This window comes from Staurois parvus, unplaced genomic scaffold (genome assembly GCF_062004578.1).
Source record: "Staurois parvus isolate SC_StPar_1 unplaced genomic scaffold, SC_StPar_1.0 ptg000118l, whole genome shotgun sequence".
In the NCBI taxonomy this organism is placed as follows: domain Eukaryota; kingdom Metazoa; phylum Chordata; class Amphibia; order Anura; family Ranidae; genus Staurois; species Staurois parvus.
In genome coordinates this window covers 5,195,336-5,209,089 of record NW_028317914.1, presented here as the reverse complement: position 1 = coordinate 5,209,089, position 13,754 = coordinate 5,195,336, and the positions used below count along the sequence as shown (strand labels likewise).

The 13,754-nt window shown below is 50.9% G+C and overlaps 1 pseudogene; it reads left to right on the top strand.

The window, feature by feature from the left end:
• The first annotated feature begins 5,444 nt into the window (after window positions 1-5,444).
• Window positions 5,445-5,537, top strand: LOC149467228 (U2 spliceosomal RNA; annotated as a pseudogene).
• The last annotated feature ends 8,217 nt before the right edge of the window (window positions 5,538-13,754 follow it).

Sequence of the window (13,754 nt, the reverse complement as noted above, 5' to 3'; positions counted from 1 at the left end):
AGTCTCTAAACGGCACCTTGCATCTGAGGCTCGTGCGCGGCTCCTAGAGCGCGCACCCGCGAGCCCGATGATCGCCGAGTCCGACGGACACGGTGGATTACGTGACATGGTATGGGACCAATGAAATCGGTCCCATACCATGTGATCAGCTGTGTCCAATAAGGACACAGCTTAAGTGTAAACAAAAGCCGCATGGAGCGGCTTCCGCCTCCTTCTCCTCTCACGGAGTTGTCTGTGAGAGGAGAAACAGCGAAGAAAAGGGCTGTAGCTAACTGCCCTCCACCTCAGTGACACCTGATCGCCCCTAAAGTGGCCCTGATCGCCCCTAAAGTGGCCCTGATCGCCCCCACAGTGTCCCTGATCGCCCCCACAGTGTCCCTGATCGCCCAACAAGTGGCCCTGATCGCCCAACAAGTGGCCCAGCAGTGTCCCTGATTGTCAGTGTCCCTGATCACCACATAGTGGCCCAGCAGTGTTCCTGATCGCCACAGTGTCCCTGATCGTCACAGTGTCCCTGATCGCCGCAGTGGCCAAGCAGTGTCCCTGATTGCCACACAAGTGGCCCAGAAGTGTCCCTGATTGCCGCAGTGGCCCCGCAGTGTCCCTGATTGCCGCACAAGTGGTCCAGCAGTGTCCCTGATCGCCGCAGTGGCCCAGCAGTGTCCCTGATCACCGCAGTGTCCCTGATTGCCGCACAAGTGGTCCAGCAGTGTTCCTGATCGCCACAGTGTCCCTGATTGCCGCACAAGTGGTCCAGCAGTGTCCCTGATTGCCGCAGTGGCCCAGCAGTGGCCCTGATCGCCACACAAGTGGCCCAGCAGTGTCCCTGATCGCCGCACAAGTAACCCAGCATTGTCCCCGATTGCCGCACAAGTGGTCCAGCAGTGTCCCTGATCACCGCAGTGTCCCTGATTGCCGCACAAGTGGTCCAGCAGTGTCCCTGATCGCCGCAGTGGCCCTGATTGCCGCAGTGGCCCAGCAGTGTCCCTGACCACCACACAAGTGGCCCAGCAGTGTCCCTGATCACCGCATTGGCCCAGCAGTGTTCCTGATCACCACACAAGTGGCCCAGCAGTGTCCCTGATCACCGCATTGGCCCAGCAGTGTTCCTGATCACCACACAAGTGGCCCAGCAGTGTCCCTGATCACCGCATTGGCCCAGCAGTGTTCCTGATCACCACACAATTGGCCCAGCAGTGTCCCTGATCCCCACATTGGCCCAGCAGTGTTCCTGATCACCACACAAGTGGCCCAGCAGTGTCCCTGATCGCCGGATAAGTGGTCCAGCAGTGCCCCTGATCACCGAAGTGTCCCTGATCACCGCAGTAGTCCAGCAGTGTTTCTGATTGCCACACAAGTGGCCCAGCAGTGTCCTGATCATCGCAGTGGCCCAGCAGTGTCCCTGATCGCCGCAGAAGTGGTCCAGCAGTGTCCCTGATCGCCGCAGTGTCCAAGCAGTGTCCCTGATCACCGCAGTGTCCCCGATTGCTGCATAAGTGGTCCAGCAGTGTCCCTGATCACCGCAGTGTCCCTGATTGCCGCAGTGGCCCAGATCACCACACAAGTGGCCCAGCAGTGTCCCTGATCACCACACAAGTGGCCAGCAGTGTCCCTGATTGCCGGACAAGTGGTCCAGCAGTGCCCCTGATCACCGCAGTGTCCCTGATCACCGCAGTTGCCCAGCAGTGTCCCTGATCGCCACACAAGTGGCCCAGCAGTGTCCCTGATCACCGCAGTGGCCCAGCAGTGTCCCTGATCACCATACAGTGGCCCAATCAGTGTCCCTGATCACCTTACAGTGTGCCTGTTCATAAAGTGTCCCTGATCTCTGCCACACCAGTGGATCCTGTTCACTGCCATCGTCTGTGAGGAGAGAGATCCAGTACAGCTAACTGTGAGTAATTTTCAGCCTTTGCACAGAGTTTACACACACTCACAAAACATTGCCAGCCACCTCACTGTATCTCTGATTTTTGCCCAACAGTGACTAGTGTGAACCAACTGCAGCCAGATATCTGTCCCTCACTGCAACACCATCCTGATCACTGCCATACCAGTGGGTCCTGATCAGTGTCAAAAATATGGCCAAAAGATCATATACAAGCGAGGAGGCATTTCAAATTCTGAGTATGACAGATGAGAGTGACGGAGAACTTAAAACATACCTTGGGGTGTTTGCTTTCCAAAATTGACAACTTTGCGTAAAAAAAAAATACATTTTCATTTTCTTTTCACATTTTCCAAAAACATGTGGCAAAAAATGAAGTCTTCAGAGGACTCCCCATGCCTCTTAAAACATACCTTGAGGTGTTTTCTTTCGAAAATGGGGTCATTTTGTGGGTAATTCAATTGTCCTGGTGCTCCAGGACCTCCAAAACTGTGATAGACAGTCAAGAAATTAGATGTGTAATTTTTGCCCCTAGAACGCCTAAGGGTGCTTATTGGATGTGGGGCCCTTCTATGTGGTTAGGCTGTGAAAAAGTTTTACACATGTGGTATCGCCATACTCAGGATGAGTAGCAAAATGTGTTTTGGGGTGTAATTGCAAGTATGCTTATGCCGTGTGAGAGAAAGAACTTGTTAAATGACAACTTTGTGGGAAAAAAAAATAATAATTTTTTTTACCTTCATCATTTCCTTAAAAAATTGGCAAAAAATGACAACTTCAAAAAACTCCCCATGCCTCTCATTAAATAACTCAGACTGTCTACTTTCCTAAAAGGGGTCGTTTGGGGGGTATTTGTACTGTCCTGGCATTTTAGGGCCCCAAGAAATTATATAGGTAGTCCGTGCATCAGGATTGATACATTTTCAAATATATCAAATATATATACCGTGGTCTGCGGACTCTAACTTTCACAAAGACTAAATAATACACACTGATTTGGGTTATGTCTACCAACAAAATGTAGCACAATGGATTTTGACCTAAATTTATGAAGAAAGTATATTTATTTGCAAAATTTAGTATCAAATACTAAGAAAAACATGTTTTTCTTTCAAAATTTTCAGTCTTTTTTCATTTTTCTAGCAAAAAATAAAAACCCCAGTGATGATTAAATACCACCAAATTAAAGCTCTATTTGTTTGAAAAAAATGATAATAATTTCATTTAGATACAGTGTTGTATGCCTGAGTAATTGTCATTCACAATGTGAGAGCGCCGAAAGCTGAAAATTGGCCTGGACAGGAAGTGGTTAAGAAACAATATGTCCTAATCGGTGCACATTTAGGAGATATTCATTTTACCTACAGGTGAGTTTTATTAGAAGCTTACTTGTAGGGAAAAGTTAAAATAAAAATGAGATTACTACCACTTTAACATCACAGTCCACAGAGTTTCCCCCTACATGACAGTCCACAAAGTTGTCCTTTACATCAGAGAACACAAGGTTCCCCTGTTCTTCAGAATCCACAGGGTTCCCATTTACAGTGTAAGTGCCGGTTCACATACAGTGGGGCAAAAAAGTATTTAGTCAGCCACCAGTTGTGCACGTTCTCCCACTTAAAAAGATGAGAGAGGCCTGTAATTGGCATCATAGGTAGACCTCAACTATGAGAGACAAAATGAGAAAAAAAATCCAGACAATCACATTGGCTGATTTGGAAAGAATTTGCAAATTATGGTGGAAAATAAGTATTTGGTCAATATCAAAAGTTCATCTCAATACTTTGTTATATATCCTTTGTTGGCAATGACAGAGGTCAAACTTTTCCTGTAAGTCTTCACAAGGTTGGCACACACTGTTGCTGATATGTTGGCCCATTCCTCGATGCAGATCTCCTCTAGAGCAGTGATGTTTTGGGGCTGTCGCTGGGCAACATGGACTTTCAACTCCCTCCAAAGGTTTTCTATGGGGTTGAGATCTGGAGACTGGCTAGGCCACTCCAGGACCTTGAAATGCTTCTTACGAAGCCACTCCTTCGTTGCCCGGGTGGTATGTTTGGGATCATTGTCATGTTGGAAGACCCAGCCACGTTTCATATTCAATACCCTTGCTGATGGAAGGAGGTTTGTACTCAAAATCTCATTTTACATGGCCCCATTCATTCTGTCCTGTACATGGATCAGTCATTCTGGTCCCTTTGCTGAGAAACAGCCCCAAAGCATGATGTTGCCACCCCCATGCTTCACAGTAGGTATGGTGTTCTTTGGATGCAACTCAGCATTCTCCCTCCTCCAAACACAACGAGTTGTGTTTCTACCAAACAGTTCTATTTTGGTTTCATCTGACCATATGACATTCTCCCAATCCTCTTCTGGATCATCCAAATGCTCTCTAGCAAACTTCAGACGGGTCCGGACATGTACAGGCTTAAGCAGGGGGACACGTCTGGCACTGCAGGATCAGAGTCCCTGGCGGCGTAGTGTGTTACTGATGGTAGCCTTTGTTACGTTGGTCCCAGCTCTCTGCAGGTCATTCACTAGGTCCCCCCCGTGTGGTCCTGGGATTTTTTCTCACCGTTCTTGTGATCATTTTGACCCCACGGGGTGAGATTTTGCACGGAGCCCCAGATTGAGGGAGATTATCAGTGGTCTTGTATGTCTTCCATTTTCTAATTATTGCTCCCACAGTTGATTTGTTCACACCAAGCTGCTTGCCTGTTGCAGATTCAGTCTTCCCAGCCTGGTGCAGGTCTACAATTTTGTTTCTGGTGTCCTTCGACAGCTCTTTGGTCTTCACCATAGTGGAGTTTGGAGTGTGACTGTATTAGGTTGTGGACAGGTGTCTTTTATACTGATAAGTTCAAACAGGTGCCATTGATACAGGTAATGAGTGCAGGACAGAAGAGCCTCTTAAAGAAGGTACAGGTCTGTGAGAGCCAGAAATCTTGCTTGTTTGTAGGTGACCAAATACTTATTTTCCACCATAATTTGCACATAAAATCTTTCCAAATCAGCCAATGTGATTGTCTGGATTTGTTTTCTCATTTTGTCTCTCATAGTTGAGGTCTACCTATGATGCCAATTACAGGCCTCTCTCATCTTTTTAAGTGGGAAAACTTTCACAATTGGTGGCTGACTAAATACTTTTTTGCCCCACTGTATATATATATATAAAGAGCTCAGAGTGACTTCAATATCCCCAATTCATCACTTCCTCAAAAGATCAGTGAGAGGCAGAGTATGGATAAAATGCTCACTCACCGGATGCACAAAGTTATTGCTCAGTGTATAAATAAATGGAGGTCTGCCAATGGGTCCCTTTCAGGATGGAATCAGCCCGGGATGAATGGATAGCATCAGGATGAAATATTTAACCGGAGGTCCACTTTAACCGCTTGCCTACAGGGCACTTATACCCTCTTCCTGCCCAGGCCAATTTCCAGCTCTCAGCGCTGTCACACTTTGAATGACAATTGCGCGGTCATGCAACATTGTACCCATATGACATTTTTATCATTTTTTTGTGACAGATAGAGCTTTCCTTTGGTGGTATTTAATCGCTTCTCGGCCTTTTGGCTAAGATCAAGTGTAGTATCGACCTTGCCTTTAGGGGTGTCCCTGCTTCCAGCTAGGACGTTGAGAACCACTTGCATCTATCCCAGCCATTTGGTCTGTGTGGGGTACCCTCTTCTTGGCCTTGTAGGATCGTCGATTAAATTCGGCTTCACCTGCTTGCTGCTATTGGGTTTGAGGCTTAGCCCCCACACAGAACGAGTTTGTGATCTTCCCCCCCTTGTTCACTCTGCGTTACTACCTCCGGGCAGTAGACGCTCAATAGCCTTTTCAAAGGCTAAGCAAGCGAGAGTGAAGCCGCCGAGGAAGAAGAAGGAGAAGGAATCCGATCAAGATCTCTGGGAAGCCCTCCTGAGAACTCCTCTGCGACAAGATGGGGAAGAATAAGCAAACCGCGAAGAAGCCACAGAACGCCACCACCGCCAAGACCCCGGGAGAAGCCCCCTCCGCCTCCACCTCAGATCGCTCCGGCCCTGCAGACGGTCTCCCTCCACTGGAGCCCTGGATGAAGCAGACAGTCGTGCTGCGTGCTGCGGCTGAAAGAAGTGGACGGCAGAGTCCCGGACATGACCCCGGAAGTCTTCGGGAAGAAAATGATCCTTGAACAAGGATTTAGCAAGGCAGAGACCCTGTCGGTGCAGTCCTTCATGAAAGGTATTTTCTTCGTAACTTTTGTTTCTCTACAGGTATGCAGAAGGTACTGGGAGGCAGTGAAGACCTCTGGACCCGACTCCCTCTTCCGAAAGTTCATCGCGAACTCTCCCATTCAAAGGGACGAAAGGCGGATCACGGTGTCCATGAGGAACCCTCATGTCCCTGGTAGAGACATCGCCACCTACCTCCAAAGGTTTTGCGTCGTGTTGAAGGACCCTGTCCGGATACTAGACGCCAACGGCTTCTGGACAGGTAAGTGGTCTGTGTTTTGCAGATTGCTGAGAGATCGTCCCGCTGGAGATCTCCAACACCTGCAACAGTGCTTTTCCCTGGGAGCGTCAGCAGGACTCCTACACTACCCGGATCAACCCCAGTCATGCCGCAGGTGTGGTCAGCCGGGGCACGAGGGTAAGGATTGCCAAGTGCTTTCATGTAGGTTCTGTCGGTCTGCAGGTCACGAGACCAAGGATTGCCCGAGGTCCAAAACCTGCAACCTCTGTGGACGGTCAGAGCACATCTACAGGGACTGCCCAGAGAGAAGCAGGACGTATGCTGGGGCCCTGAGCAAGGGCCCGGCCGCCAAACCAGCAACACAGAAACCCCCAAAGGACCCAGGTAAGAGGAACCCCCCTCCTCCCACCCCAGCCCCCCCCGGACCCTGCCCCCCCCCGCCCTCCTGCCCCTCTCGCCCCTGCCCCTCCCGGGCCCGGTTCCACCCCCCCCCCCCTGACCTGTCCTCACAGGAGGATTTCCCGCCCCTTCCCCCTGCCACCCCCGTCAGCAGCTCTGCGGCGGGGATCAGGAAGCGGAAGAAGGAGCAGGCTAGCCCGGTGGCGGAGGAACCCTCCTCCGCCACCAAGCGGCCTGCTGTCCTCCAGAATGCCGCAGGTCCCGACCCCGTGGGGGAGGACCTCGACACACTGGAGGAAGAGGAAGAGGTGGAAGAAGAGATGGCTCTGACCCGGTCGGGGCCAGATCTCTCCACCGACTTCGATGAGGTCCTCAACGAGGTCCTCAACCAGATTGGACTGAGCCAGGACCCTGGCCAGGCCGCAGAGGTCGCCCCCCCTCCCCAGGGGAGGTAGGCACAGCCCCTGCCGACTAACCCCTTCATCTCTCTTATCCATGATGGCTGAGATCTCTATCTTTTTCATTAATGTGAGGAGCATCAAGGATGTGTCTAGGAGGCAGACTGTGCTGACCTTTCTTTCCACACAGCAGAGTGATGTGTACATGCTTCAGGAGTGCGCACTTCCCCCTCTGAGGAGGTACACTTATTTGTCCTCCCAGTGGACCCACAGTCCCTCCTACTGGTCTGGGGGTGGCGATTGCAAGTCCGCAGGGGTTGCGGTTCTTATCAGGGGAGGACGTTTCACTGTTGACTCCGTCCATGAGCTCGTCTGTGGCCGCCTTCTGGTCATAGACGGTTCGTGGGCGGGGGAGCCCGTTAGGCTCATCAACGTGTACGCCTCCCCGGAGAAGAACGCGCGGCTGGAACTTTTCCAAACCCTGCGGACGCAACTCGCCACAACGAGAACAGTAGTAATCGGCGGTGACTTTAACTGTCCGATAGAGGAGGATGGGCGCAGCTCCAGCATGTACGCAAAACTCGACGCCACCTCGAAGCTGCTCCGGGAGATGATTGCGGAGGCTTCCCTGCGAGACGCAGTGGGATCCGTGGGGCGCGGTTCCGTGAACTACTCATGGAGCCGCCCCGATGGATCTGTGCGCTCCAGGATTGACTTTGTGCTCACCTCCAGGGCAGTCAGGCACCGCGGGTTCTCCATGGTTCCCTGCTTTTTCTCTGACCACAGGGCCATTCACTTTCAAGGCGATCTGGGAGAGGGCTTTGCCCCGGGCCCAGGCTCCTGGAAGCTGAATTGCACCCTGCTGGACGATGAGGAACTGCTAGAGGAGCTCAGGGAAACCTACGGTGCCTGGCGAGGGGAGAAGTCTCTTTCCCAAGGTAAGCGACTGGTGGGAGTTCGTGAAAGTCAAGCTGCGCAGCTTCTTTCAGGCCAGGGGACGCCAGCAAGTGTGCGCCAGGAGGAGGGAACTCAGGAGGCTGCAGCGTCAGCTGCAGTCCCTGCAGGACCTTCATCTCTGTGGCTGGGACGTGAGGCAAGACCTGGAGGACACCAAGAAGAGCTTGAAAAAGCACTTTGAGGAAGAATCCAGGCACATTGTCTTCCGTGCCAAGGTGGAGCATCTCGAGAAAGGCGAGAAGTGTAACTCTTTCTTTTTCAGGAAACTCCACTCAGGACACACTCCCCTGTCTGAGCTGCGCGACAAGACTGGAACACTCCAGAAGGGGAAGGAGGCCGTGATGGAAGTGGTCAGCGACTACTACTCCGACCTCTACTCCCCCAAAGCAACAGACACGGCAGCGGCCGACAGGTTCTTGTCAGGTATCTCTAATGCTATTGATCCTGCAGGTTTGTCGGCCACCAACGCCCCCTTGACGTTGGAGGAACTGCACTCTGCCGCTAAATCCTTTAGGCGAGGCAGGACCCCGGGCTGCGACGGTCTCCCAGCGGAGCTCTATGTAGCGCTGTGGGATCTCGTGGGCCCAGACCTGCTCGAGCTGTACGAGGAGATGGTGGTGGAGGGCAAGATGCCTCCTTCGTTGAGGGAGGGGATGATCACGATCCTGTACAAGCGTAAGGGGGAGAGATGTGACTTGAAAAATTGGCGTCCCATCTCTCTTGAACGTGGACTACAAGATCCTTGCCAAAGTTATGGCGAACAGGTTGAAGGCTGTCATCGGACAGATAATCCACCCGGATCAGACTTGTGGCATTCCTGGCCGCAGGATTGCGGACAGCCTAGCGCTTGTCCGGGACACGGTCCAGTACATCAAAGACCGCCGTGTGCACGCGGCCCTGGTCAGTCTTGACCAGGAAAAGGCCTTTGACCGTGTCTCCCATGGGTTTATGTGCAGAGCCCTGCGCAGGTTTGGTCTTGGGGAAATGTTCTGTTCGGTTGTGGATATGATGTATAACGGCATTTGTAGTTCCGTGCAGGTGAATGGCTGGAAGACTGACCCCTTCCCGGTCCTCTCCGGGGTCAGACAAGGCTGTCCTCTCTCACCTCTGCTTTTTGTTTGCTGTATAGAGCTCTTCGCCGAATGCATCAGACGGAATCCAGAGATCGGGGGAATCACCGCACCGGGACCAGACAGACGGGAAGTGAAGTGCTCGCTCTACATGGACGACGTGACGGAGTTCTGTGCCAACCAGCGCTCCATCGACCTGCTCGTCCAGACCTGCGAGGACTTCGGCCAAGCTTCGGGGGCAAAGGTCAACTGCGGGAAGTCGGAAGTCATGCTCTTCGGAAAGTGGTTCCTGCCTTCTTCTGCATCCATGCCCTTTGGCATCAAGACAGACTTCATGAAGATTTTGGGGGTTTGGTTTGGTGCCGAGGGCGCAGCCCTGAAGTCTTGGGAGGAGAGACTGGCCAAGATGCGTCAAAAATTTGGACTCTGGAGCCTCAGAGACCTCTCCATCGAAGGGAAGACACTGGTACTCCGCAGCGAGATTCTCCCTGTGTTGCAGTACCTCGCCCAGGCCTGGCCCCCTCGGGTCAACACCTGTAAGGCCATCACCAGGGCGGTGTTTCACTTCATCTGGGGCTCCAAGATGGACAGAGTGAAGCGGGCAGTCATGTTCAAGGAACCCCTCAAGGGCGGTAAGGGCGTGCCCGACATCGCCACCCAGCTGAGGGTGTTCTTTGCTTGCAACTGCATCCGCAGAACTTTGCCCAGACGGATTATGGACTCTGGCGGGAACGCAATGTCTCGCTTCTTCCTGTTGCCTCTCTGGAGGTCCCTGGGGTGGGACACTTGGGATAGTTCCATCCCCTACAACTGGGACACTCCTTGGTACTACTTGGATACCTTCAAGTTCATCAGGGAGCAAGGGCTGCAGGGAGTCAAGCCGGACTTGTGGAAGCCAAAGACCATCTACAAGCTCATCCGAGCCAGCGACATTTTGGAGTCGGTTCCAGGCCTGCCTTCAGACACCTGCAAGGTGGTCTGGAGGAATGTTTCTTCCAACATTCTTACCAACAGGCACAAAGACCTGGCATGGATGGCAATCCAAGGGGGGTTGCCTCTCAGTACATTTATGCATGCCAGGAACCTGAGCAGATACAGACACTGCCCCTTCTGCATCATCCACGAGGAAACGTCTTACCACGTTTTCTGGGAGTGCTCATTTGCTCAGGCCCTGTTGGGGGCCCTGGAACCTGAACTCAAGGATTTGTACCACAGACAGCCATCACTCACTTTGGGGTGTTGAATGGACTGTTCTGTGGAACCTTTTCTCTGGAGGACATTGACGGCGCCTGGCGGGTGCTGTGTTGCTTTAAGGACGCTTTATGGTGCGCCAGAAAGCGCCTCATCCACCAGCGGGAGAGGATGTCCATTGAGGACTGCCGCAGACTGATCCTCAGTCTGCTCAGAGACTATTCCTTGATGGACTTTAAAGAGGAAGAGGACGTCTGAAGATTTCCCCCTTCCCCCTACTCCCCCCTGCGTGTCTGTCTTTTCAATAAAGCTTCGGGCCTGTGTTTCCCCCTTTCTTCCCTTCCCCCCCCCCCCCCCCACACACCCGATGCCTATTGCAAATTGTGATTTTCGGTTTTTCGTTTTTTCGCTTTCGTTTATTGCATGACTTAGTACTGTGTATCAGGATGCTATGGTTTTTGGGGTAAGCGGCGTCATGCATGACGTGGCGGTCTGGGGATTCATCCTCTGCACATCACGTCAGGCATCATACCGCTGAGCGAATGTATTTATTTCTGAATGTATTTATTGTATGCTTGGAACTGTATTGCTATGTGGTGCGCTGCGTCGCAGTACAGGGTGAGATGTACCCCGATTACACGTATCATGTTGTTTTTGATGCTTCTGTAATAAAAGTATCTTTTCAATCAAAAAATAGTGGAGTTTGGAGTGTGACTATTTGAGGTTGTGGACAGGTGTCTTTTTTACTGATAACAAGTTCAAACAGATGCCATTGATACAGGTAATGAGTGCAGGACAGAGGAGCCTCTTAAAGAAGAAGGTACAGGTCTGTGAGAGCCAGAAATCTTGCTTGTTTGTAGGGGACCAAATACTTATTTTCCACCATAATTTGCAAATAAATTCTTTCCAAATCAGCCAATGTGTTCGTCTGGATTTTTTTTTCATTTTGTCTCTCATAGTTGAGGTCTACCTATGATGCCAATTACAGGCCTCTCTCATCTTTTTAAGTGGGAGAACTTCCACAATTGGTGGCTGACTAAATACTTTTTTGCCCCACTGTACATGCGGATTGGATGAGGTTTGAGCCACATCCAATCTGCATGACATGTAAAAAAACAATGCTTCCTATGGTGCCTGTTCACATACGTCTGGTGCACTGGCAGTGTGGATTCACTGCGGTTTGAAAAAGAGTCCTGTACAATTTCTGAGCAGTGCTGTCCGGTTCAGGTGCAGATTACAGGCTATTGACTTCTATGGAAACCGTTTCTAAACCGCATATGTGTGAACAGGATAAGATCCTGAGCTAATCCTATCCTGAGCTAATCCTGTCCTGAACCTGATGTAAACTGGATCTGAACCGCTCAACAACTACTGTATCAATTAGCTGTGAAACCTGAGCTTCAATCTGAACCGCACGTGTGTGAATCAGCTCTAAGGCGGAACTCTGCAGACCCAGAGGTTCACACTTGTTCGGAGCGGGACCTGCATTTAATTCGCACAGGAATTTCACTGCATTCAAATCGCATCGCATCCACACCAAAAAGGTGCAGGACCCTTTTTTTCCAGCACCTGATTTGCATCGCATGAGTGTTCACACCCATGTGATGCGAATTCTAGCAATCACACTGCGTTTTGCGATCTGTTTGGGGGTGTCATTAACATTGACACCCGCACCAGATCGCATGGATACCGTGCGATTGCAATGCGGAGCATGAATCGTACAGGATTCCATGGGTTCCCCCTTACATCACAATCTGCCTCCTCAGACCATCACTGACCCACCACTAAAACCACCCACAGCCGCATCGTGCTTCTCTTGCATCTCATCCTGCAGCGTGACTGCAGTATGATCGCAGGTGCGGGAACCGCACGGAAACCACATGGTCAAAAAGACCATGTGGTTCCAGTGCGGATGCATTTCAGAAAAGGTGCATGCACATTTTCCTAGCATACACTGCGGGCACAGCAGCCCATTCAAATGAATGTACTGTTGTGCCTGCGCAAACGTGGGCTGCACAACCTACGCTAGTGTGAACCAGGCCTTAGACTGGGGAAAGCAGGGAACCAATCATGAGCAAAGGAATGGGAATTCGAGAATTTCTGTATGCAAACACAGTACTGATGTCATGGGTGCTGACATTTCCTACGGTTTAGCCCCTTTCACATTGATCAGTTTTTCTTCTGTTTTTGCCTTACCAAAAGCAGAAGAAAAATGCATGACAGTTAACGCCTATGGAGCTGTTCACAGCAGTCATTTGTAGGTCAGCTGTGTTTTTAAAAGTCTGGCTTGCAAAAAAAAAAGCACCAAAAAATGCACACCACCCCTTTGGAGTGGAAAATGCAGCAAAAACATGTCAAAAGAAAGCACATCAGAAACACCCGCGTGGTCACGTTTTTGGTGCATTCTTGGAGTCACTTTTGGAGTCCTTTTTTTCACAGGAGTAAAAATACAAGAAACATGACAAAGAGTGATAAAACACAGCAAAACATATATGGTTTTTACTGCATGTTTGCAGAGGAGCTGTGTGAAAGCAGCCTTAGAAAAGAATAGCTGGTAGTAGACTGAAATGGCAAGGCAATTTTTCATAACATTAAAGTGGAACCCCAGCTAAATACAAAGGTGAAATATTTAGACTTGTTATACCTGCCAAGGTATTTGTATTTCTGTTTATCTAGTCCTAAGATTGACACATCTCTGCCACATAGCACAGCCCTGTCTAGCAGGGCTAAGAGCAGGTTCACACCATGTGAAGACACGCTGCGCCTTCCTGTGTGATTCACATGCGATCTGTGTGCAGTGCTATTTCAGTCTATTCATTTGAATGGGCTGAAATCATGCCGGACCACAGCAAAAGTAGTGCGTGCAAAAACATACTGCAACCGGTTCTCATGATACTGCCGTACCGTGCAATCCGGTGCAGGCAAATGCGCTGCAACCAGTTCTCACGATACTGCCGTACCGTGCAATCCGGTGCAGGCAAATGCGCTGCAACCGGTTCTCACGATACTGCCGTACCGTGCAATCCGGTGCAGGCAAATGCAGTGCAACCGGTTCTCACGATACTGCCGTACCGTGCAATCCGGTGCAGGCAAATGCGCTGCAACCGGTTCGCACGATACTGCCGTACCGTGCAATCCGGTGCAGGCAAATGCGCTGCAACCGGTTCTCACGATACTACTTTACCGTGCAATCCGGTGCAGGAAAATGCAGTGCAACCGGTTCTCATGATACTACCGTACAGGGGCGGACTGACAACTCATGGGGCCCCCAGGCAATAGGGGATCATGGGGCCCCTGTGTCCTTGCCCAAACTCAAAAAAGCCTATGAAAAAAAAAAAGGTACCAGGGGCATCTCATGGGGCCCCCTACTGACCCCGGGCAATGCCCAAGTTT